Source organism: Podarcis vaucheri, assembly GCF_965113315.1.
Source record: "Podarcis vaucheri genome assembly, chromosome: Z".
Lineage (NCBI taxonomy): Eukaryota > Metazoa > Chordata > Lepidosauria > Squamata > Lacertidae > Podarcis > Podarcis vaucheri.
This window is the reverse complement of record NC_138758.1, coordinates 33,110,743-33,132,588: the sequence shown is the minus strand read 5'-3', so window position 1 is coordinate 33,132,588 and position 21,846 is coordinate 33,110,743. Positions and strand designations below refer to the sequence as shown.

Genomic DNA, 21,846 nt, shown 5'->3' with positions numbered 1-21,846 from the left:
CTAAATGAAGAAGAGCCTTGCAGCTGGACCAAACCAAAGACCATCTAGCCCAATGTCTAACATCTTGCTGTGGAACAAATTGTTCTAAAGGGCATGAGGCTCTGGGTCCTGCCACTGCTGGTGCTAAGTACCAGGGTCCTCTCTTTACCTCCTCCTCCTCCTCTTCATCTTGGTGCTTTGGTCACAGTTTCCACCTCTGTTTGCTTTGGGGTCAGGGGGTTCCACTGGGATGGATGCTGCAGAGAGTCACCTCAGGTTGTAGTGTGGACATGCCACCTGAAGATGGGGGCAGGCTGTTGCTACCCCCCCCCCCCCGCTGCACCCGCTATTCTTTGGAGCAAATAAATCTACACAAATCCTAATTGCTATTAAAAAAAAACCCCAGTTGTACCCCAGGCTATTCAATATATAGCAGAGCTTAAAAGCACTTACTGCCTTTCCCCTTCTTGCTGGAAAAAGATGAAACAAACCCATTTGTAGAAAAGCCTCAAATGCAGAAACCAACTATTCTAATTTCCAGCCCATTCCCTTTATTCTTCCCCCTTTCTAAAATGTAAAAGGAGGGGGGCACAATGCACAGAAGAAATGATTTCCATAAGCAGACCATTTCGGCAGCTAATTTTACCACCACTTACATCTGACTTTATGACTAAGATCTCATGCTAACTATATTAATCCTATCAGGTTTTTGGAGCAAGAAAAAAATGAGACTGTATATTTTATGGATGCAGTAACTTCTGAGCCATTAGACATCTATGCTGACATGAAAGTAATCAAATATTACAGGCCACCAGTTTCCCCCATGAAAACCCTGGGTGCTTGAATGTAGCTTTGCAGGTTGGGGTTGTGCAGATGACCCCTTGAATATTACTGGTTATAGGTGAGCGGTCTTTCATTTTTCCTTAGTTGTGAAAGAGGCAGGTGTGTCCCACCTTAGTTGCATGATAGCAGAGGCCCTTGGGTCCATTGTAGTGGGAGGGGTGGATTGGTGCTGTTTTAGTTTTAATTTAATATTACCTTGTTTTTTGGTGTAGCAGCCATTTATGTAATGCATCTGATGGCAAAATGTTTTGTTAAGGGTTTTTCTGGAGAGAATATAATGGTTCTCAGAAACCCAATTAAGAAGCTAGAACATTAATGGGGGCCATAAATCATCAAGTTAGAGGCTTGGGAGGAGCCAGCAAGAGTGGTTCAACTTGCCCTTTTGGCCAGTTTGATGTTCTGCTGCTCAGTCATTCTGAGGGACATGCAGGGAGGTTTGGGGATGCATAGGGGCAGGGAACTCAACTGATGCCCAAGGATGCCACTTGGCCCTCTTTGGATGGTGTTCTTTGTGGGGCATCACCCATGCCAAGAGGGACATGATGCTGAGCAATGCTATGCTTGCTATTTAACTAATGTGGCGAGTGAGCTTGAAAGCTGTTTTGACAACTGTTTGTTTCTTAAGAAGAACTTTGTGGTTAAAAATAAAATAAAAAGAGGAGGAGGAGGAGGAGAAAACAGCAAGGGAGAGCACAGTCTTATTTGAGCTTGACTGCAAAATTTCCTGTATTTCCCAATTTTGAAGGTTGTAACTTCAGCTGTGCAGAACGTGCATTTTTCAGAGCTCTCTCATTGAAGAGACCTGGCTGAAATTCTCTCTTGCTGTGATTCTCATTCTTTCAGCTGGGAAGGGCTCTGTGGGGTCAGTGCATTTACTCTATTGCTGTAACCCTGGACCTGTGTAAAGCATTGTTTTGCTACTTTCCCTGATGACCTAGATGCCTCCTCCCCATTGCCCAGCAATCTATCCTAATCTGGTAGCTGCAAATGGAAAGGCAGGAGGAAAGCCCAGTTCATGAACAGGACCTGAGCTCCACAGTAGCGACTCTCCATACTTGCAATTTCCAGCAACTGGACCATCATAGCAGGATGCCTCTGAATACCAGTTGCTGGGAGCGGGGTAGTGGTTTCTGGTATACTGATCCTCAGGCATGTCCAAAGTCCGTTTAGGGGGCCTAATCCGGCCTGCCGGTTGGTTTAATCTGGCCCCTGTGGCAGTTTATTTCCTGGGGTAAAATCCTAAAATAAAACCTTAACAACCTCAATCCTAAAAACAAAGCTCAACAACTTCAGTCCTAAGAAAGGTCAACAACTTTGGTCAGCCCCCACAGCCCTTCACTTCATCAAATCTGGCTCTCTTTGAAATAACTTTGGACACCACTGCTCCAAGAGCTTGCCTAATCCTCTTTGTCCAGGAAACTGAGCTAAAGAAGGGGATGTTTGCTGATGAATGTCCCTGGGTCCTTTTGCCCTTGCTTTGACACTTGCACAAGTGGGGAGCGTTTTACTGGTTCCTGGAGTGTTGCAAAGGACTAAGGGGCCCACTCAGTTTTGTTCTGTCCTCTTCTCTGGGTCTTCATCTCCAGCTGCTCCACACAAAGGAGTCCCCCCCCCATAGACGCTGGTGGGGGGCAGTGGTTGAGTAAGGGAAGAATGGGTGGGAAAGCTGTTCCCTATCCCTCAGCAGATGGACAAAACAGCAGCAGAATCAGTCCCTGAGTCAGTCACTTTCCAGGTTCAGGTCACCTGGTAGTTTATGCAGCCCCTCCTCTTCTCCCTCAGAAGGAAGGCAAAGTATAGGAAAAGGACTTGGCTTCATAGGCTGAGCATTTGAATATTTTCACAGGCAAGCAGAGAAAAGCATATTGATCCAGGGAAGCTTCCCAAAATTCTGAGCTTATTTGCAAACCTTGGAAGCGCTTCCAGCTTCTGCATAATTATTTTCTTTCTTTTTTTAAAAAAAGAAGCATACATGAAATACAGTATAACGTCAGGACGATAGTTGATCGTAAGTCGTAGTTGGAGGTTTGCTGCAAAATGAATGAGTGCCCAGATCCAAGGATGGTGGTATTTTGCACCAGGGAGGCTAGGAAAATATCTGCACTGTAGACAGCTTTGTGTGTAACAAGCTTTTAGAAGGTTTTTGCCTAATGTCTGCTTGTGGACCTGGAGTGAAGCCACAAGTTAGTTTGCTTGCTGGGCTGCAGCTCCATTGCTTTGCTTACAGTTTACAGAAGAGCCAAGGCTGCCTCCGTTTCCTCTCCATTCTTCCAGTCCACCTATGAGACCCCCTATAAGGCAAGGTGGGTAGGGTCACACAGAGGGCTGCTCCCCAAGGCTGCTTGTTCAGGAAAACCTCTGAATTTGTCGACATGCTTGAGGAGTGAATCAGCTCCTAATGAGTGCTTTGTCGTGGGGTGATAATCTAATGGGGGTGGGAGTGGGGTCTTGCACTTCCTCCTCCTGCAAGATTTCAAAGGGTTCAGGAAGGCAGCGTGGATGTGGAATCCTAGGGCTGTGTGGACACAAGAAGATTGTCAGTTGAGGTGTCTGGTGTGCAGCCGGAGCAGCTGCACCTCATGGTTGTGGGAGTAGAGAAGAACTTCCCCTACTTTTTAGAAAGGTCTCTCTGTGTCTGGGTTGATAACTGCCAAATCAAGCTTCCATAGTTATGGGAGGTATACCTCTAACCACCCGCTTCTGGGGAAGGGCAGCAGGTGCAGTCCTCGGTGCCATAGCCCCAGGTCTTGAGTTCGGGCTGTCCCTTTCTCACCTTGCCTTGTCCAAAGCAACCTCCTCCAGAGCTCCCTCATTGGGGAACTTAAGGTTTTGCTCTGATATGAAGTTGGATGGCCACCTGTCAGGAATGCTTTCATTATGATTCTTTCGCTGCTGGGGGTTAAACCAGATGACCCTTGGGGGCTCTTCCAGCTCTATGATTCTATGAAGAAAATGTGGCACTGGGATGGAGGTGCAAGGGTGGAAACAGCTTAAGGTGCAAGCGCAAGGCTGGAGACTTGTCCTTGTCTCTATGCCATGGTGTGAGGCAGAGTTGGCCCTCACCAGCTGTGAGTTCTGAGTGCCCCTTCCATTGGAAGGAAAATGGAACATGGGCATTACAGCTTCTTTTGTGGGGGGTGGAGGGTGGTCCAGTGTTTGTGTGTTGCCCCTCTCCCTCTCTCTCCCCACCCCCTGCTGCATCCTCTTGCTTTCTTCCACCTGCTTTCTTCCCTGGTTTAGCCTCTTCCTAGTTGCTCCTTCCCGCCTATGGCTTAGAGGCTCTCCCAGCCTGGGTGGCTGCTGCCTTGTCTCGCCTGCCCTCCTTCCTTGTAATTCTGTCATGAATCAGAGCAACTTTTAACAAAACAAGATCCTCTCACTGTTGCAAAAGAGCTTTGGGGAAATCTGGCTTTTGTGGTTCAGGGTCTTACTCCGATGCACCAGGAAGGCAGGCAACGTTTAGCTTTTATTTGGCCCAGAGGATTCTTACAACATTATCCACATTTCCTTTAATTTGTGGGATTTCTAGTAAATGGGTTTAAAATTAGGTCTGGGCACAAAGCCAAAGAACATCTGAATGGTGCAAAACTGCAAGGCAACAAATGGCGAATTCTGAACAGTTTGCTTTCATTTCTCTCTGGGTGCTGGCAGGATTAACGGAAGAAAGTGTGTAGGGGTGGGGGTTATATTTTTCTCTAAACCAGCTGGGGAGAGGCATTGCCCAGTCATCCTACCCCACCTGTTCCTTCTTTGGATGTATGAATGGGCTTAATCAATGCACATCAGTTAAGGGAGCACATTAAAAGGCATTAATCAGGACTGGTCCCCTACACCTCTGCCTGGCCACTGAGCTCCTTAGGTTGTGGCCCTGCTGAGGGTGCCACACCTGAGGAGTATGTTTAGTTTGCACTGGAAACTGGGCTTTTAGTGCTGTGGCTCCAGCCTTCTGGAATTAAACAAGTGCCTTGATATTTAGTCACTTTTGCTTAAGGAAGCATTCCTTGAAATGGGACCCAGTCATTTGATGGAATAGCAATGGTATAATTGTATAAGTCAATCTATTGCCTTTATTTTGCTGAGTTTGTCATCTTCACACAGCTTCATTAACATTTTTGTTGTGAAGATGTTTATGAACCTGCAATCACTCCATTCCCCCAAGGGAAATAAGAGGGAAAAGAGGAAGATGGAGTTCACTTGCTGGGGGTGGTAGATGCCCTAAAGAAGAAGTGGCTGCCATGTGGGGGCCGGTGATGGACAGAGGTGGTGGTCTCCTGCAAAATGTCCCCCTTTTCAAACCAGAACTCTGTGAGCAGGCAAAAATGTGAGCAGCTGCTGTTCCACGCTCCACGGGGAGGTCTCCTCCAGCCAGCCCCACAATACTTAACCATCCTTACATGTCAAAATAAAAAAAAATTTTTTTTTTCCTGTAGCACCTTAAAGACCAACTAAGTTAGTTCTTGGTATAAGCTTTCGTGTATAAACTATCTGAAGAAGTGTGCATGCACACGAAAGCTTATACCAAGAACTAACTTAGTTGGTCTTTAAGGTGCTACAGGAAAAAAAAAAAATTTTTATTTTGACTATGGCAGACCAACACGGCTACCCATCTGTAACTGCATCCTTACATGTGAAAGGGAACTAATTACTCCCAGGGAGAGTCTTAACCAGCTTAACCAGAAGGCTAATGATTTTGGGGGTAGGGGGATAGATATTGCAATGAGCGTCCAAGTCCTGAGGAGATTTCTGAAAGAGGTTGCAGGAGGAGGAGGTGGTTGAGTCAGGCCTTTGGTCACTCCCATCAGCCCTGGTTAGCATGGCCAGAGGCTAAGGGTCATGGTGAGAGTTGGGAGTTACCATGCTGTAGTGGCAGCTCTCTAAGACTTGAGGTAGAAAAAAGGACCTTCCCCAGCCCCAACTGGAGGTGGTGTTTGGGGCTGAACCTGGGAACTTCTGCCCCCTCCCTTCCCTCATCCAGCCTGCTGAGTGAACCATCAGCTGCGTCTTCCTTTGCCTCCCCAGGGATGGCTGTCACCTGTGACTTGTTCTCTCCCTTGGCCTTTAGCAAAGAGTGGGGAAGTAGCAGCAATGCTTAGAACCCCCTGGAAAAAAAAAAAAACAGGCAGAGAGAAAGTCAAACTATCTCAATTTTAAAAGTAAAATAACAAATGGGAAGGTCAGGGGAGGTGGGTGGGTGCTGTGGGGCTGCCCACAGGTACCACATTGAGTGTGTAGGTGGGGACACAGCTTTAAATAACACACATTTGATTTTCCTGCTACCTTCTGTGTAGTTTATTATTTTAATGTGATTTTATCTGAAATGTTGTGCTTGCTAGCTGCCTTGTGGACCCAAATTGCACAGGGACGTGGGATCCCAAGGACAGCATAGAATTGTAGGGTTGGAAGGGATCCAAAGGGTCATCTAGTCTAACTCACCTACTCCAACTAATCTACTCATCTAGTCCAACCCATTGAACAGAGCAACCTCTGGGGAGGGGCCCTTCTCCCTTCCTGCCATCTGTCCTGAACCTCAGTTCCTCTCCTGGGTGCAGGGTGGATTCCAACCTTATTGTTGTTTCCCAGACAGTTTTTGCAATACCAGACCTGAATGGCAATACAGCAACTGTAAATCTCTAAGAGAGAAAGGATTACATCTGATTTTAAGCACAATTAGAAATGCAAGTGGAACACTTTGTATTTCACCTCATCGTCTACTATTTATGGCACGATATGCAAATAAACCAAGCTATGAATATTAAACTAGTAAACTCTTTCTCTGCCTCTTTGAAGGGTGCAGCCGGGGGGGGGGGGGCTTAACCACTGCCTCTGATGGCTCAAGGGGGCCCTGTCCACCCCAGAGTTTCCCTTGTGGCAAGAGGAGGGGAGGGCTGGAAACTACCTAGATGAAATGGGTTCAATCCTTGGGAGATCACAGAATAACAGGATTGTAGGACTGGAAGGGACTCAAGGGTCATCTAGTCCAACCCCTTGCAATGCAGGAATCTCAGCTAAAACATCCTTAACAGATAGCCATTGTGAGTCAGTTGATGAATCAAAGGCAAGAGTAAAGGTAAATGACCCCTGGACAGTTAAGTCCAGTCAAAGGTGACTATGGGGTTGCGGTGTTCATCTGCTTTCAGGCTGAGGGAGCCGGCATTTGTCCACAGCCAGCTTTCTGGGTCATGTGGCCAGCATGACTAAACTGCTTCTGATGCAACGGAACACCGGGACGGAAACCAGAGCACATGGAAACGCCGTTTACCTTCCTGCCGTGGCAGTACCTATTTATCTACTTGCACTGGTGTGCTTTTGAACTGCTAGGTTGGCAGGAGCTGGCACAGAGCAACAAGAGCTCACCCTGTTGCGGGGATTCGAACCTCCAACCTTCTGATCGGCAAGCCCAAGAGGCTTAGTGGTTTAGACCACAGCGCCACCCACGCTGCCCTTCCAGGAGGCTTTGTAGGACTGGAGATGGTGGAGAGGCCTTTGGATAGGATGAACTCTACAGAGCCAGCACACTGGCAGTGGCAGGATCCCACCTTGCCATTTCCTTCAGGGGGAGGACCCAGCTGAATTTTAAGGAAACACAGCAGAGTTTCTTTCGCTCTCCACCCCCTCCCCAAATCTCTCAAGTTGGCCCTTTCCGATCAATTCATGCCAATGTAAACACCTGTATTTGTATATACTCATTAAATTATGGTGTTGTCCAAATCTATATTTGATTATCACATCTCACTAATAAGTACTTGCTGAAGCAAGCAGAGGAAGTGGCAAAAAATGCTTTTTGTGGCCTTCTGCACTTTCCTGTCCCAAACTCCTATGTTGAGCACTGATAAGATACTTCTGCTGTTGGGCTGCTCCTACTGTTCCTCCCACCCCCAGATAAGGGGCAGAGCCAGGCACTTGCATTTATTGATTTGCAAAGTAGATATTTTTTAAGGTTTTCTTTAGAAAATGTGGAAGCACTAGAGCAGGGGGTCAGCAAGCCTTTTCAGCAGGGGGCCAGTCCACTGTCCCTCAGACCTTGTGGGGGGCTGGACTATATTTTGGGGGGGGTGAACGAATTCCTATGCCCCACAAAGTCACATTCTTCTCATGTAAATACATACTGATTCCCAGACCATCTGCGGGCCGGATTTAGAAGGCAATTGGGCTGGATCCAGCCCCCGGGCCTTAGTTTACCTACCCATGCACTAGAGACCCCCACCAGGTGGCATTGTGAAGGGAAATCCCAGATTCTTCCCTGTGGAGCAGCAGCACGCATGTGCCCCCTGCCCCCAGAAGGCAGGGCTTGTTCCTGGGTAGAGTCTGGCCTTGCTGGCCACAGAAGCAGGCAGAGTACTTCGATGGCTGCGGGTGTGTGTGTGTGTGTGTGTGTGTGTCAGTGTCACAGTCTCCGTGAAGAACAGACATGGCTCATGAATGCAAATGGAAAATATGCCAATCTCAGCATCGTAGTTGCATGTGATAAATACTATTTGCATATCATTTTCCTGACTTTGATGAGCATCTGAATACAGTTTCGCTTATTCTTCAGCTTCATAGCTAGCAGATTGGGAAGGTATGAATGGGGAATGTGTTTCAGCTCTTACAGCAACATACAGGCCTGAGTCTTTTTTCATGCTGATGTGAAGTTTCAGAACCAAACAAAGAAGGGAGTCATCAGGCTGCCTCCATCTCCAAGCACCTGAAGGACCACTGATTTATTTATTTTTGGCGGGGTGTGTGTGAGCTTATTGTTGGCATCCATCTGTCTCCAGAGACAGTAGAGTGCTCCTTCAGGGGTGAAGTTAAACCATTGCATTAGCAGCACCAAAGTGATTTCGCTGGGGAGTAACCAGTGTATATGGAGGACCAGGCTGTCCATATGGCAAGACCCACCTCTCAGCTTTGCTAATGTGGTTCAAAGAAAAGCAAAGCAATATGTTTGGCATCAGCTTGGCTGCAGGAGTTGTCAGGAGACACTCAAGGCATCTTCCAAGCATCTTAGGGACTCCACTCTGGAATTATGTAGGGTTTACTCCTTAGCCTTTTCTTCTCCCAAAGAAGGCAGCAGAGGTTTAGGATCTGAGTTTTCCATCTCCTAGTTGAGCTTCCTTCACAGGTTGATGAGCTCCATCTGCCCCTCACTTCCCTCTACAGCATGTGCAGAAACCGCCTTCTTGACCATTGGACCCACTATTAGTCTCTCTTCTCAGTCTGCTGGAGGCTGTCTTCACATGCAGGTGACGTCTCTAACTCACTTAGGTTTTGAGAACCATCGACTACTCTCACCTGGTTTACCTAGCCAGTTGAAGCTGTTTTCTGGGGTGTGGCTGCTGTTGCATGTTGACAGCTTCTAGGAGCCACAGGTGAGAGCTGAATGCAGGGTGGGGACCCCAAGGTGGACAGACTACCCCAAAAGGAGCATGATGTGTTCCCCACCAGAGATATTACTCCTCCCTTAACACCCCATACACTCTGGGGAATGAGAAGCCCACATTTATTAAACTTTTTGCATATTTCAATAGGGACTAGCAATGTCTTGTTGCAAAAACCAAGACTCACAGAAACCCAGCCTAGGAAAAGAGTTTCAAGGTTGAGGTCATGGGCAGCAAACTGAGAGCAGCAGCTGCAGTAGGACCAAAGAGCAACCAAGGATACAGCAACACACCAGGGTGGGCTGAGGAAGACCTTGTGGCTCAAGCAAGGTCCAGCTGAAACAGCAGCCTTTTCAACCCCTTCCTGCCCATGAAGGTCCAGTGGCCAGATTGGGTGGGGGGCAGAGTGTGTGGCTTGTTGCAGTTATGTGGCTCACTGCATGGGACAGCTGCATGCAGGCCCAGCAGCTTCTGAGGGAGTCCAGAGGCTGGGGGGCATCCAATTATCCCCCCTCCCCAAATTTTGAAGGGGGTGGTGCTGCGAAGGTCAGAAGGGGGAGACTGGGGGAATCCCACCTGAATCTGGCCTAAGGCTGCCTTGTAGCCTTTGGCTGCTAATCCAGATGGGGGACACTATGCTCAGGTTCCTGTCCAGTGTCATGGGAGGGAAGGAGAGAGAAGCGCCTCTGCAGACCCCACAAAAGTGGGTCCCAGCCAGCCAGCCAGATGGAGGAGTGAGCTGCCTTCTGCCTTTTCCCTTTCCCCTGCCTTAAAAAAAGGGGGGGGACCCACCCATCCCCATTGCATCAGAACTAGGCAGCATTCCTGGTGCTCTCATGTCTGTTTCTGCTGACTCACAGAGTAACTTGCTGAAGGGAGAGAAAAAAAACAACCACGCAAAGTTCAGGGCTGGACATCCCATCCCACCATACTAGGCAATGAGCTGAAGCAAGAAACCGCCTGCTAGAGGAGAGAGAGGGTGCGAATGCAAAGAGGTACCGTATTTTTCGCTCTATTGGACGCAGTTTTTCCCCTCCAAAAATTGAGAGGAAATGTGTGTGCCTCCTATGGAGCGAATGCAGGCTTGTGCCATAGCCGTGCGCAACCCAACCGGCAGGGAGAGGCTGCACGGGGCTATGGCTTCTTTAGCCCTGTGCAACGTCTCCCGGCAAGGAGAGGCTGCACGGGGCTAAAGGGAAAGCCAAAACAGCGAGCGGGATCCATCCCGCTCGCTGCCTTGCCTTCTTCCATAGCTGCGCGCAACCCCTCCGGCAAGGAGAGGCTGCACGGGGCTAAAGGGGAAGCCAAAACAGCGAGCGGGATCCATCCCGCTCGCTGCCTTGCCTTCTTCCATAGCTGCGCGCAACCCCTCCGGCAAGGAGAGGCTGCACGGGGCTAAAGGGGAAGCCAAAACAGCGAGCGGGATCCATCCCGCTCGCTGCCTTGCCTTCTTACATAGCTGTGCGCAACCCCTCCACAAGGAGAGGCTGCATGGGGTTATGGATTCTTTAGCCCTGTGCAGCGTCTCCTGGCAAGGAGAGGCTGCACGGGGCTAAAGGGGAAGCCAAAACAGCGAGCAGGATCCATCCCGCTTGCTGCCTTGCCTTCTTTTATAGCTGCGCGCAACCCCTCTGGCAGGGAGAGGTTGTGTGCAGCCTGTACGCTGCTCTTTGGGGCTGGGGGGGGAATATATTTTTTCTTGATTTCCCCCCCCCCTAAAAACTGGGTGCGCCCTATGGTCCGGTGCACCCTATGGTGTGGAAAATACGGTATATTCCTCTTCTGCTTTGCTGTCCTGGTGCATTGGGGAGGAGGTTTGAGGCCAGCCTGCTAGCCTGGGGGCTTCTCAGCAAATGCTGCCTCGCTGGCTCTGCTCTGCATCTGCTCCTCTTTTCCTTATGGTGGTTGTCTGTAGACTTTGGGCATCTAGCCTCCTCTTCCTTCTTCAGGGTTCCTCTTTTTGAACTGGGACCCTTCGGTACGGCATGCCACTTCCCATTCTTTTCATCTTTACCCGAAATCTTGAAATGCCAAGGCTTGCCCAGGCACTATCAGCACTGTGACCACCTGATCCCTTCTTCTGAATGCTTCCGTACTATGAAGGTGGGGGGAACCCCACCCCACCCCAACTACAGCTCCCCTCCTTGGCCTCAGTATCTTGGTCAGCATTCTCTGTAAAGGTAACATTGCTTTGGGGTTGTTTTTGACACCCTCCAGAAAATGGCTGTGGTTTGGGAGGCATATTACGTAGTTGGGAAAGGTGGTTAGAAGGCAACACTGCCTTTGGTTGCTTTCCTCTTTGTGGAAATCAGTGTGCTGGTCTTTGAGAAGAAGCTGTTGTATGTTTGGGCAACTTGTTCTGTTGCTGGCAGGTTACTTAGGAAGCCACCTTATACCAGGTTGGAATGTTAGTCCCTGTAGCACAGTGTCGTTTCACTGACAGGAACCAGTGGCTCTCCAGGGTTTCAGGCAGGAGGCAGTCCCAGCCCTTACCTGGAGATGCTGCCAATAGGGCTTCAACCTGGGACATTCTGCATACAAAGCAGGTGCTCTGTCACTGAGCTATCTGGCTTCTTCCTCTAATGTTTTGCCTTGATAACATCTTTCCCCAACCTTTCTGGGGCTGATGGGCGGGGGGGGGGGGGAGAGACTATAGAGTGCTCTATAGAGTCATAAGTGCCCTGCAGCTGGACCTGCCCAGAGGCATTCTGTTCTCAGAGGGAAGCCAGATGACTAGTCGGAAACCCACAAGCAGGACCTGTGTGCAAAGCAGTGGTACCTTGGGTTACATACGCTTCAGGTTACAGACTCCGCTAACCCAGAAATAGTACCTTGGGTTAAGAACTTTGCTTCAGGATGAGAACAGAAATTGTGCTCCAGTGGCACGGCAGCAGCAGGAGGCCCCATTAGCTAAAGTGGTGCTTCAGGTTAAGAACAGTTTCAGGTTAAGAACTGACCTCCGGAACGAATTAAGTACTTAACCGGAGGTACCACTGTATACAAATTTAATAAATAAATAACAATAAAATTGTCCATTTGATGCTTTGAACAATAGATAGTAGCCTTTGATAATCTTGTCCTCTGTTGGAGCCAGTGTTGTCTACTCTGGCTGTCAGTTACTGTTCAGGGTCTCACCCAGCAACTCCTCCCTCTGTTCCTTTTAACTGGAGGTGTCTGCCTTGGGGGATTGAACCCAAGGTCTTCTGCCTGCAGAGCTGCTGCTATGCCACTCAACTGTGGCTCCTTGCCGTGGATGAAAAGTGGCCACTTGTCAGCATTTTGGAGAGCAGTCCTTCAGTGCCTGCAAACCTCATTGATTTCAATAGAACTAGAGATTCTTAACAGAGTGCAGGATTGCAGTGCATAGGACCCCATCCAGAGAGTCTTATGCACCTTTAAGGTGCAGCCACAATAGTTTCCCCAGGAGGTGGTTGGAAGCCAGGCTCACAGGTCTGGATCTTGAATTGTGCTAAGTGGTGCATCTTCACAGCCAGCAGTGTGGGGATTTTAAAAGGTTTGGGCAGCTTTCCCCCTTTCAGCTCAAAAGTGCTGAAAGATAGTCGGGGGGGGGGATTGCTTTTTGCACACAGGTGGCACCTGGGGGGCTCTGTGGATTTCCCCTCATTCCTGAAAACTGAAGGTAGACCATACACGCAATGTGGTAGGCTGCTCCTGCTGCTCCTTGAAGTTTAAAAGTCCCTGAGCTGCAATCACCACAGCATCCTTCAGTTCATACTACAGTAGAACCTCAACTTACCACCACCCCTACTCGCAAATAGTTCGACTCATGACCATAGCAAACCCAGAAGTAAATACCAGGTTTGCCACGATTCGCGCATGCGCACAGAACTGCGCTGCCGCCGATTGCGCGCACACAGAATGGCGCTTCTACCAGCGACCCGGATCGACTCACGAACGGACCTCTGGAATGGATTCCGTACATGAGTAGAGGTTCCACTGTACGTCTGTCTGTCTGTCTGTCTGTCTGTCTTTGTTAAAATCTCTCTGTCTCAGGAGACAGTGGAGGAATGCACCTTTGGGGTAAAGTCAAACCATTGGAGAGTTACAGTGTCTGCTGTGGCTGTAGAGACGGATGCAGGAGAGACATGTGTTATTGTAGCTAGGGCAGATGAAGGTGTTAGTGATCACTGTTAGAGATGTATCATGGCGTTTCTTCTGTTTGCCCTCCTCCCAGCAATCATTCCTCCTCTGGTCACTGCTATGGATACACGACCTGTCTACAGGCACTGTGGTCATTTGCAAGGGATTATCACACAGCAGGGTTGATGTTGCCAGCCATCATGTCTTGTTTGCAGACATCTATGTAACACATAGTTGGTCTGTCAACAGGCCTGGTCCCTGTAGCCAGCTCCCTGTAGAGCGTGTCCTTGGGGGGATCCTTCCATCTTCCATTCTGTGGACATGGCCAAGCCAGTGTAGACATCACTGATACAGGAGTGTGAACATGCTGGGAATGTGGGTTTGGGAGAGCATATCTTTCTTTGAGACTCTGTCCTGCCATGTGATGCCCAAAATCTTCCTGACACAGTACTGTGGAAGGCTTTGAAGCATCACTCCTGACAGCTGTTAGGTGCCCTCCAATCACTTCCATAAAGCAGCATGCCCTAGATACAAGCCTGGTAGACCTTCTTCTAGGTATTGGTCATTAGTATCACATTCTCCGATATACTTTTGGAGAGGTGAGCCATTGGCAGAGCTGCCTTGCCAATACACTTGTCCAGCTGAGCATCAGTAGAGAGGTTGCTGGTTATGGTGGAGCCCAGAAGCACAAAATTGTCTATAACCTTAAGCGTTTGGTCACCAATGCTGACGCATGGAGTGCTGGCAATGTCCTGACCCAGGATGTTGGTCTTTGTCCGGATGATGGTAAGGCCGACCTCCCTGCAGGCTTGGGCAAGATGGTTGATAGCCTCTGTAGAGCTTCCTTGGAGTGTGCTGTAAAGGCTGCTTCATCTGCAAACATCTCTCTGATAAGCACCCGCTGCACTTTTGTCTTGGTGCGGAGACATGATCATTTTGTGAAGCTTTGGTGGGCACCACATCTTGTTGAACAGCGTGAAGAGCCTGTTTTGGCGGATGAGATCAAAGGCCTTTGTCAGGTCTATGAAGGTGATGTACAAGAGGCATCTCTGCTCCTGGCATTTCTCCTGCAGCTGATGCATCAGCTGATGCATTGAGAAAATCATGTTGACTTCTGAGCTCTAAAGCCATGTTGTGACTTGAGATAAACCATGCTGGCGAGTGACTGTAATCTGTTGAGAACTACACAGGTGAAGGCTTTCCCCATAGTACTCAGTGGGGAGATTCCATGTTAGTTGTTACAGTCATGGTGGTACCTTTGTTTTTGTAGAGGGTCACAATGCTGGAGTCATGCATGTCTTGTGGCATAGATCCTAACACTGCAAGATGAAGCCATGGAAGTGCATCATGAGGGGAGAAATTGAAGCCAGCTTTCAGCACTTCTGTTAGGATTCCATCCTGTCTTGGGGCTTTGCCACATGCTTGAGAGTTGGTGGTATTCTTCAGCTTGTCAAGGAAGGGAGCGACATCCCACTCTTCCAAGGCAGGTAGGCAGGATACTGTTGACTGCTGTGTCAGAGACCATGTTTTCCCATGAGTACAGTTCTTGGTAGTGCTCTGTCCATCACTTTGTCTGGTTGCTGCAGTCTCTGATGATCTCTCCTGGCAAAAGTTTTAGTGGTGCAGTTTTCCTGACTGTTGGTCCAAAAGCTTTCTTCATGCCATCATACATTTTGTGAGTGTTGCCAGTGTCAGCAATGAATTGAATGCTGTGACACAGCTTTAGCCAGTAGTTATTGGCACATTATCTGGCAGTGTGCTGGGCATCACTCCTTGCCTTTCTCAGTGTAACAGGTGTCTTTTTGCAGCGCTTGTAGTTCAGAAGAGCCTTGCGCTTTACAGTGATAACAGGCTCCATGTCCTTCATGCCAACCTCAAACCAGTCTGGGAACTGTTGGTCTCTTTTGCCAAAGGAGGATATACCATATTTTTTGCTCTATAAGACACACCTTTTCCCTCCTAAAAAGTAAGGGAAAATGTGTGTGCGTCTTATGGAGTGAATGCAGGCTGCGCGGCGAAGCCAGAACAGGGAGAGGGAGCGCTGCGCAATGCTCGCTCTCGCTGTTCTAGCTTCTGGCTTAGCTGCGTAAAAGCCTCCTCAGGGCAGCGGGATGAAAGCACCCCGCTGCCCTGTGGAGGCTTCGCGGGCTGTCGCAGAAGCCAGAACAGCGAGACGGAGTGCTGCGCAGCGCTCCGTCTCGCTGTTCTAGCTTTGGGCTTAGCTGTGCAAAGCCTCCGCAGGGCAGCGGGGTGCCTTCTTCCCACTGCCCTCTGGAGGCTTTGCGGGCTGTCCCAGAAGCCAGAACAAGGCACCCTGCTGCCCTCCGGAGGCTTTGTGGGCTGTCCTAGAAGCCAGATCAGCGAGAGGAAGCGCTGTGCAGCACTCCCTCTAGCTATTCTGGCTTTTGGATAGCCCCCATGAAGCCTCCGTAGGGCAGTGGGACAAAGGCTCCCCACTGCCCTGCGGAGGCTTTGCGCGGCTCTTGCGGGAGATGGGGGAAGGTACAGAGGGCAGCTTACCCGCGCGCAGCCTCTTCCAGGCAGGGGGAGCCTTCATCCCGCTGCCCGGGAGAGGCTTCAGTGGCTGTCCCAGAAGCCAGAACAGCAAGAGGCTACCCCAGAAGCCAGATCCCTCTTGCTGTTCTGGCTTCTGGGATTCAGAATTTTTCTTCTTGTTGTTTTCCTCCACCCATAACTAGGTGCGTCTTATCGTCTGGCGTGTCCTATAGAGCGAAAAATACGGTAGCTGTGTTGTAGGTTGCCTCTTTGATGTGGTTCCACCTTACTTCAACACTTGTCCGGCAGAATCAGAGAAGCATTCACAAAGTTCAAGTATGATTTTTCTGCCAGTGTAGATTCAAAACCGCACTTTGTGCTATGGGCCCTTTTTGGCTGGAAATGGATCTTGCTTGCCACCAGGGAGTGATCTGTGTCGCGGTTAGCACTGTGGTAACTTTGTGTGACGCAAACACAGTTCAGTGCCGTTCACCTGGTGATAATCAAGTCCATCTGGTGCTAGTGGCCTGACCTTGGATACTTCCAGGAAATTTGCTGTTTTACCTTGGTAGAGAAGAACAAGTTTGTGATGCAGAGGCTTTGATACAAGCACAGCTCAAGCAGCCTTTGTCTGTTCTCATTAATGCTGCCAGTACCAAAGAGGCCATTGGTAGGCAAACTAAAGCCCAGGGGCCGGATCTGGCCCAACCACTCGTGTTTTTACATGAGTAGAATGTAAAATGCATCTCTGGGTTATTTGTAGGGCATAGGAATTCGTTCAAACCCCCCCCCCCAAAAAAAAAAAAAATATAGTCCGGCCCCCCACAAGTTCTGAGGGACAGTGGACTGGCCCCCTGCTGAAAAGGTTTGCTGACCCCTGAAAGAGGCCTATGCAGTTGTCCCATGTGTGATGATCACCCCCTATTCTTGCATTGAAACCTCCCAGCAGAAATAGGTGTTCACAGTCTGGGACCCTCCTGACATCCTGGTCTAGTTCCTTGTAGAACTGGTCCTTGGTTTGTATGTAAGGGAACATAGTGAGAACATAGACACTCAATATGTTAATTGGACCGAAGGTGGCTGAGAGGTGAAGGGAAAACAAGTGTTCTGAGCCCTCAGCTGGTTCTGTCGCAGACAGAAGAGAGTTCCCCACTGTGAATCCTACACCATGAATACATGGGTCTTCCGGATGACCTCCTTGCCAGAAAATGGTGTAGTTCTTCTCTCAGAGTCTGCCATTCGAAGCGAGTCTGGTTTCCTGTAGAATGGCATGTCAGTGTTTGAATTTTTTCAGATCACAGTCTTCCATGAGTCATTAACTTGCAGCAGTTCAGTGGACGAGCAAGGACACATGGTCTTGACATACCAGCTTGCTAGGTGCAAGAGGATTTGTTTCTTTTATTTTTTACCTGGTATAGTAGTTTGGTCTGTTTCTTGATTGATACTCTGAGTTTCAAGCACCCATTGAAGCAGGTGGACAGTGGCAGGCCATCACTTTTTGACCAAGGACTGCCTGGCTTTATGTGGGCAGTAGCTGACAAGTGAGACATGATGATCTCTCCCACTGACGAAAGCTACCCATTGTGCTCGTGCCTTACATCAATCAGATTGAGCTTATAACTCATAACTTCTGCTTCCTGCGTTTTTGCTGCGTTTTGCAGCATCAAAGTGATCAGGGCATAGTCCTGGGCAGTGTGTATGGAGGTCCTGGTCCGCTCAGAAGACAAGACATTACTGGCCTTACTGATGTGGTGCAAAGGAAAGCAGAGAAGTATGTTTGGCACCAGCTTGGCTGCAGGAGTTGCCTGACAGAGGTATATAGTTAGAAGCCAACTGGCCAGACATGTACATGGCTACAGAACTGTTTTTTTTACTTGCAAATTGTTTTTTAGTTCAAAAATACTTTACCCTTCTCTCCAGCAAAATGATAAATGTGTTTTAGCATCGGGGCAGCTAAAGCAAACCCCACATTCCTGTAGTCATGTTAGTTCTATAATTTAAGTGAGTTTAAAATGTGAAACTGCAATACACAAAGAGTGTTTGGGGTTTTTTTATTAGGTTTGGTAAATCTGTGTGTTGTATCTAACCAGGTTTTTACTCAGAAATTAATGGAAATTAATTTTGCTTGGTGTGCCCTGAGCCTGTCTAATGTTAGATGCAATTCTATATTTTGTGCAGAAGCCATCCTGAAGTTTGGGGTGGCAACTGGGGGAGAGGGCAACATGAACTGGGAGATTCTCAACTGCAGCCATCTCAAGAGCCACCCATCTCAAGGCCATTAAGTTCTAGGTTTGAAATTCCCTAGTGCTACGACCACTGAGGCTAGATCTGTCTGGTGCCTATTGCTCCACTTGTGATAAGGAGACAGATCAGGCTCCAGGTCTCTCCCCTTCTGAGGCCTTTAAGTCTCTTTTTAAGGGATAACTAGAATTTAGACAGCTTGTGTGGCAACCATCTGTAATGCAACAAGGCTAAAATCTGAATTAACAGTTGATGAATTAACTGGAGAGAGAAATGGCCCTTTTTTGTGGACATTTTTGAAACTCTAGCATCCCTCTCTTTCAAGGAAAGGAAAAAGGAGTAATTTCCTGCTTCTGTGGTTGCTGAGTAATATAAGCAAACACAGACCTTTGAAAAAAGCAAGTCCCAAATTCATGGTTGATTGATTTTTCTTTTATTAGTTACCTACCCTTTGTGGCAAGGTGGGTTACATTTTTAAAAAGTGGTATTTATGTGGGGAGGCTCACCTTAAGAGTGTGTGTGATTTTGGGGGCCTGTGCTTTCATGAGAGCATGGTGTCCAAAAGCGTGTGAGATTACAGTGCCCCAAAATATGTGTTTTTTAGGTGCCATGTCCTTTCATGGGTCATGTGACTTATGCAGGAGTGCGGCCTGGAAGACACGTGTCTTGTTTTGCGCTGGGACATGTTGGAGGGTATGACAGCACCATTCACGTAACAAAAACTACCACAGATAACATTTTCAAAAGTAGGGGGTCCATAACTTGGCTTTTGAAAAACAGGGTCCTCAGTGCTTAGCTACGTAATTGGGAACCACTGATCTAGAGGCTCTCAAGATGATCCTTATAATTTCTGAGCGGGCAGTATATAAATCCTTTTATATGTGTTAGTAAATAAAAAATGGGGTTTGCTAATACTTCCCACCAATTTTTAAGCAGCCCTTCCCCAAAAGCTTCAACAAACAGCAGATTTAGATTATATTGTAGGAATTAGAAGCTGTGTGTGTATTTGGGAGGTTATGCATCATTGCAAGTTCAGCCAGCCAGCCCAGGAGGTTCCCTTTTAGCCCCTTGCTAGCCAAAGTGATCTCTAGGGTCAGGTCAGGTTGCCGCAAATGTGTGTGTGTGTGGGGGGGGAGAGAACATCAGTGGCAGCTGGACTAGTGAGGCCAAGAGAAACCTTAATGCACACTCCCAGAGGGCCCCCCTCCCCAATTTCCAGTTGTTTCACTGGAAAATAAAAGTTGTGAGAGGCTTTGAGGGGGGATATGATAGGATGCTTCCCCCTCCCCTCCCTGGAGTTTCTTTTCTACCTAAACTTTCTAGTCTTGCAGCGGAGGACTTGCAGTCTTTCAGAGAATGTGTCTTTCTGGTTGGCAATGTCTTGTAAGAAGGGGCTCAGGTCTGAGTAATGGCGCAGAGGGAGGAGTGTGGCGTGTGGAGTGGGGGTAGAAAGTGGAAGGCAACTGGCTCTGTGACCTGAAACACTTAGTCTTAATAACTTGCACTGTAGAAGGAAAACAGGTCTCTGTCCCAAGGAGATTCCAGTGGTAATAGACCAGGCTTCCTCCAGCAGCTGCTGGGGGATTGCAAGCAGATTCCAGACCACATAGTGAAAATGACACAGGGGCATGGGGTGGGGACCATGCTGCAAGGTGGGCTCAGAGCCAGCTCCAGCACTGGTATTGCCCCTGGGTCAGGCTCAGGGTTTTGAGGCAGGCTCCAGGGCAGGCCTGTTTTGTGAAGGGTGTTTGTGTGTGTGTACACCCCCCCATGTGTGTCTACACCCCCTCCTTTTGTGACACCCTGGCCATTGACCTTATCAGGCAGAAGGAGGATAGTAAAAGGTGGGTGGGGGGTATTTTCCTTTGCCCTGGTTCCTCCTGTCCTTTGTTCCTTCTCACTCTGAGGAGTTAATGGAGAGCCTCCGCTGCGCCAGCTCTGCAGACTGTTTGGAATACTTTAAATGCTTTGACACTCTGGATGTGCTGGATGGGAGAGGAGGCGGTTTGCAGCTTAATTCATATGCAAAACTGTGCCATAAATCCTGAGCCCTGTCTCAGTTGCTGTGGCACCACTAAGCATTTCATCAGCGCCCCATACAGTATTTCTGCCATCTTTGTTTGCATTGCAGTGACTCATCAAAAGTCTGTCTTGTACCAACACCCTGAGCATTCCTCTGGCACTGATCCTTCTCCCCCCCCCCCTCTCCTCCCTTTCTCTCTCTCTCTCTCTCTCTCTCTCTCTCTCTCTCTCTCTCTCTCCTCCTTTTCTTCCGAGCTTCAGTTTGAAACTGGCCTTTGCTTCAGGTCTCTCGTCAAAGGGCTCTATTCATTGCAGAGAATGGCCTGAATGTTAAGCTGCATATCCGGCCCTGTTCATTGAGATGCTGCTTTGCGCTGCTCCTGCTGCTCCTGCTGAGGAGGTTTGACTTAGTCTGAAGCTAAAACTCCTCACAGCAGAAGCAAGGAGGACAGGCAGGAGGGGCTGAGGCGGGAAGGACTGAGGCAGGAGGGGGCACCCCCTCATTCCAAGCAGCCTTTGCTGCTGCACTGGAGAGTTGGGTGCTGAAGAGGGGGGTTGAGGAGACCCTTCCAGAAGCAGGTGCTGTGGATTTCACACCACTTAAGGTATGTTCACATGAGGGGGGCACATCCCTGCGCTGAATGCTTGGGCAATGTGATGCAGCTGCAGAATGGGGCTATCCTAGCTGGCAGCTTTGCAGGGGTGATTGGAGGTAGTGTGTTTGTGTGTGTGTGTGTGTGTGTGAGAGAGAGAGAGAGAGAGAGAGAGAGAGAGAGAGAGAGAGAGAACAGAGCAACCCATTGTGTGGTCACTTTTTTAGGAGCAGTCAGTTTGCAGGGAGGAGAGATATTTTGGAGTCTAGTTCAACTAGGTGCTGTTGAAGCAACTCAGAATTGGGACCTCCTGTGTGGAGGGGGTGGACTGTGTGTGTGTTGGGGGGGGGAGAGGTCTTAATTGTTCCTGTGTGCCAAGGAGATGAAGGGAGGCGCCATTGAAGTCATGAGGAGTTTCTCTCTCCCTGCCCTCAACCAGCTAAAGAGAGGCATAGATTTTGCTGGTTTAAGAGAATTTGTTGGCGTTTCTCCGCATGCTGCCTGTGTTTTGGTGCATGTGGGTGGGGGAAAAGAGGAGGCATCACTGCTATGACATGACGGTTCCCGGAGGATCCTAAAATAGATCCATGGGCTTTGCTGCATTCTTGATGCAAAGGCGAGAGCCCAGGCAGGTGTCTCCTTTGCATGGAGGTCAACATCTCCCCTCCCCCCGAAATATAGAAAGGGGGTGCCTTTGGGAGTCCAACAGTTGAGAAGAGTTTCAGGAGCTGGGGAGCCTGTCCGTATCCTGGGCTGCTGCAGTAGAAGGCAGCCCCCAGCCTCTCTCCATTCCCTGCATCCCGCACTTTGAATGATGGTGGGGGCGGAGGGGACGGACAGCTGCCCGGCCCTTCCTTGGCTCCTCAGCAGCTCCAATGTGCAGGGAAACTTGGAATAATTATGCGCAGAAGTTGCTGCATTTCTGAAGCGTCCACCCATCTCTCTCTCCCCCCTCCTTTCTCCCAAGTTTCCAGCTGTGTCAGCTTTTTCAGGAGCGTGCGCTGCCTGCCCTAATAGTGCCTGTGTTAGAAATCCCATTCCAATACCTTGTTTGGGGGATCATACCTTTTGTGGTGTGTGTACCCCCACCCCCGAAAAAGGGAAAAATCTTTCAGCAGCATCAGCCTGGATTCAGGTTGGTGGAGTCAATGGAGGCAGTTCTCAACGCCCACCCCCACCCCAGCTGGAATGGGTAGCCATCTTTGCCTGTGTTT

General features: G+C 49.0%; 1 protein-coding gene across 4 annotated transcripts in view; it reads left to right on the top strand.

Moving 5' to 3' along the window:
* Window positions 1-21,846, top strand: part of NACC2 (NACC family member 2) — a 59,611-nt gene that overhangs the window by 25,566 nt on the left and 12,199 nt on the right. The window contains exon 1 of one of the 4 annotated variants that reach the window (XM_082208382.1): window positions 20,524-20,644. The exons of the other annotated variants lie outside the window; for them this stretch is intronic. The gene's annotated coding sequence lies outside the window, so the exon portion shown is untranslated. Of the gene's footprint in view, window positions 1-20,523; window positions 20,645-21,846 lie in introns of those variants that run through there. 4 annotated transcript variants of the gene reach the window in all.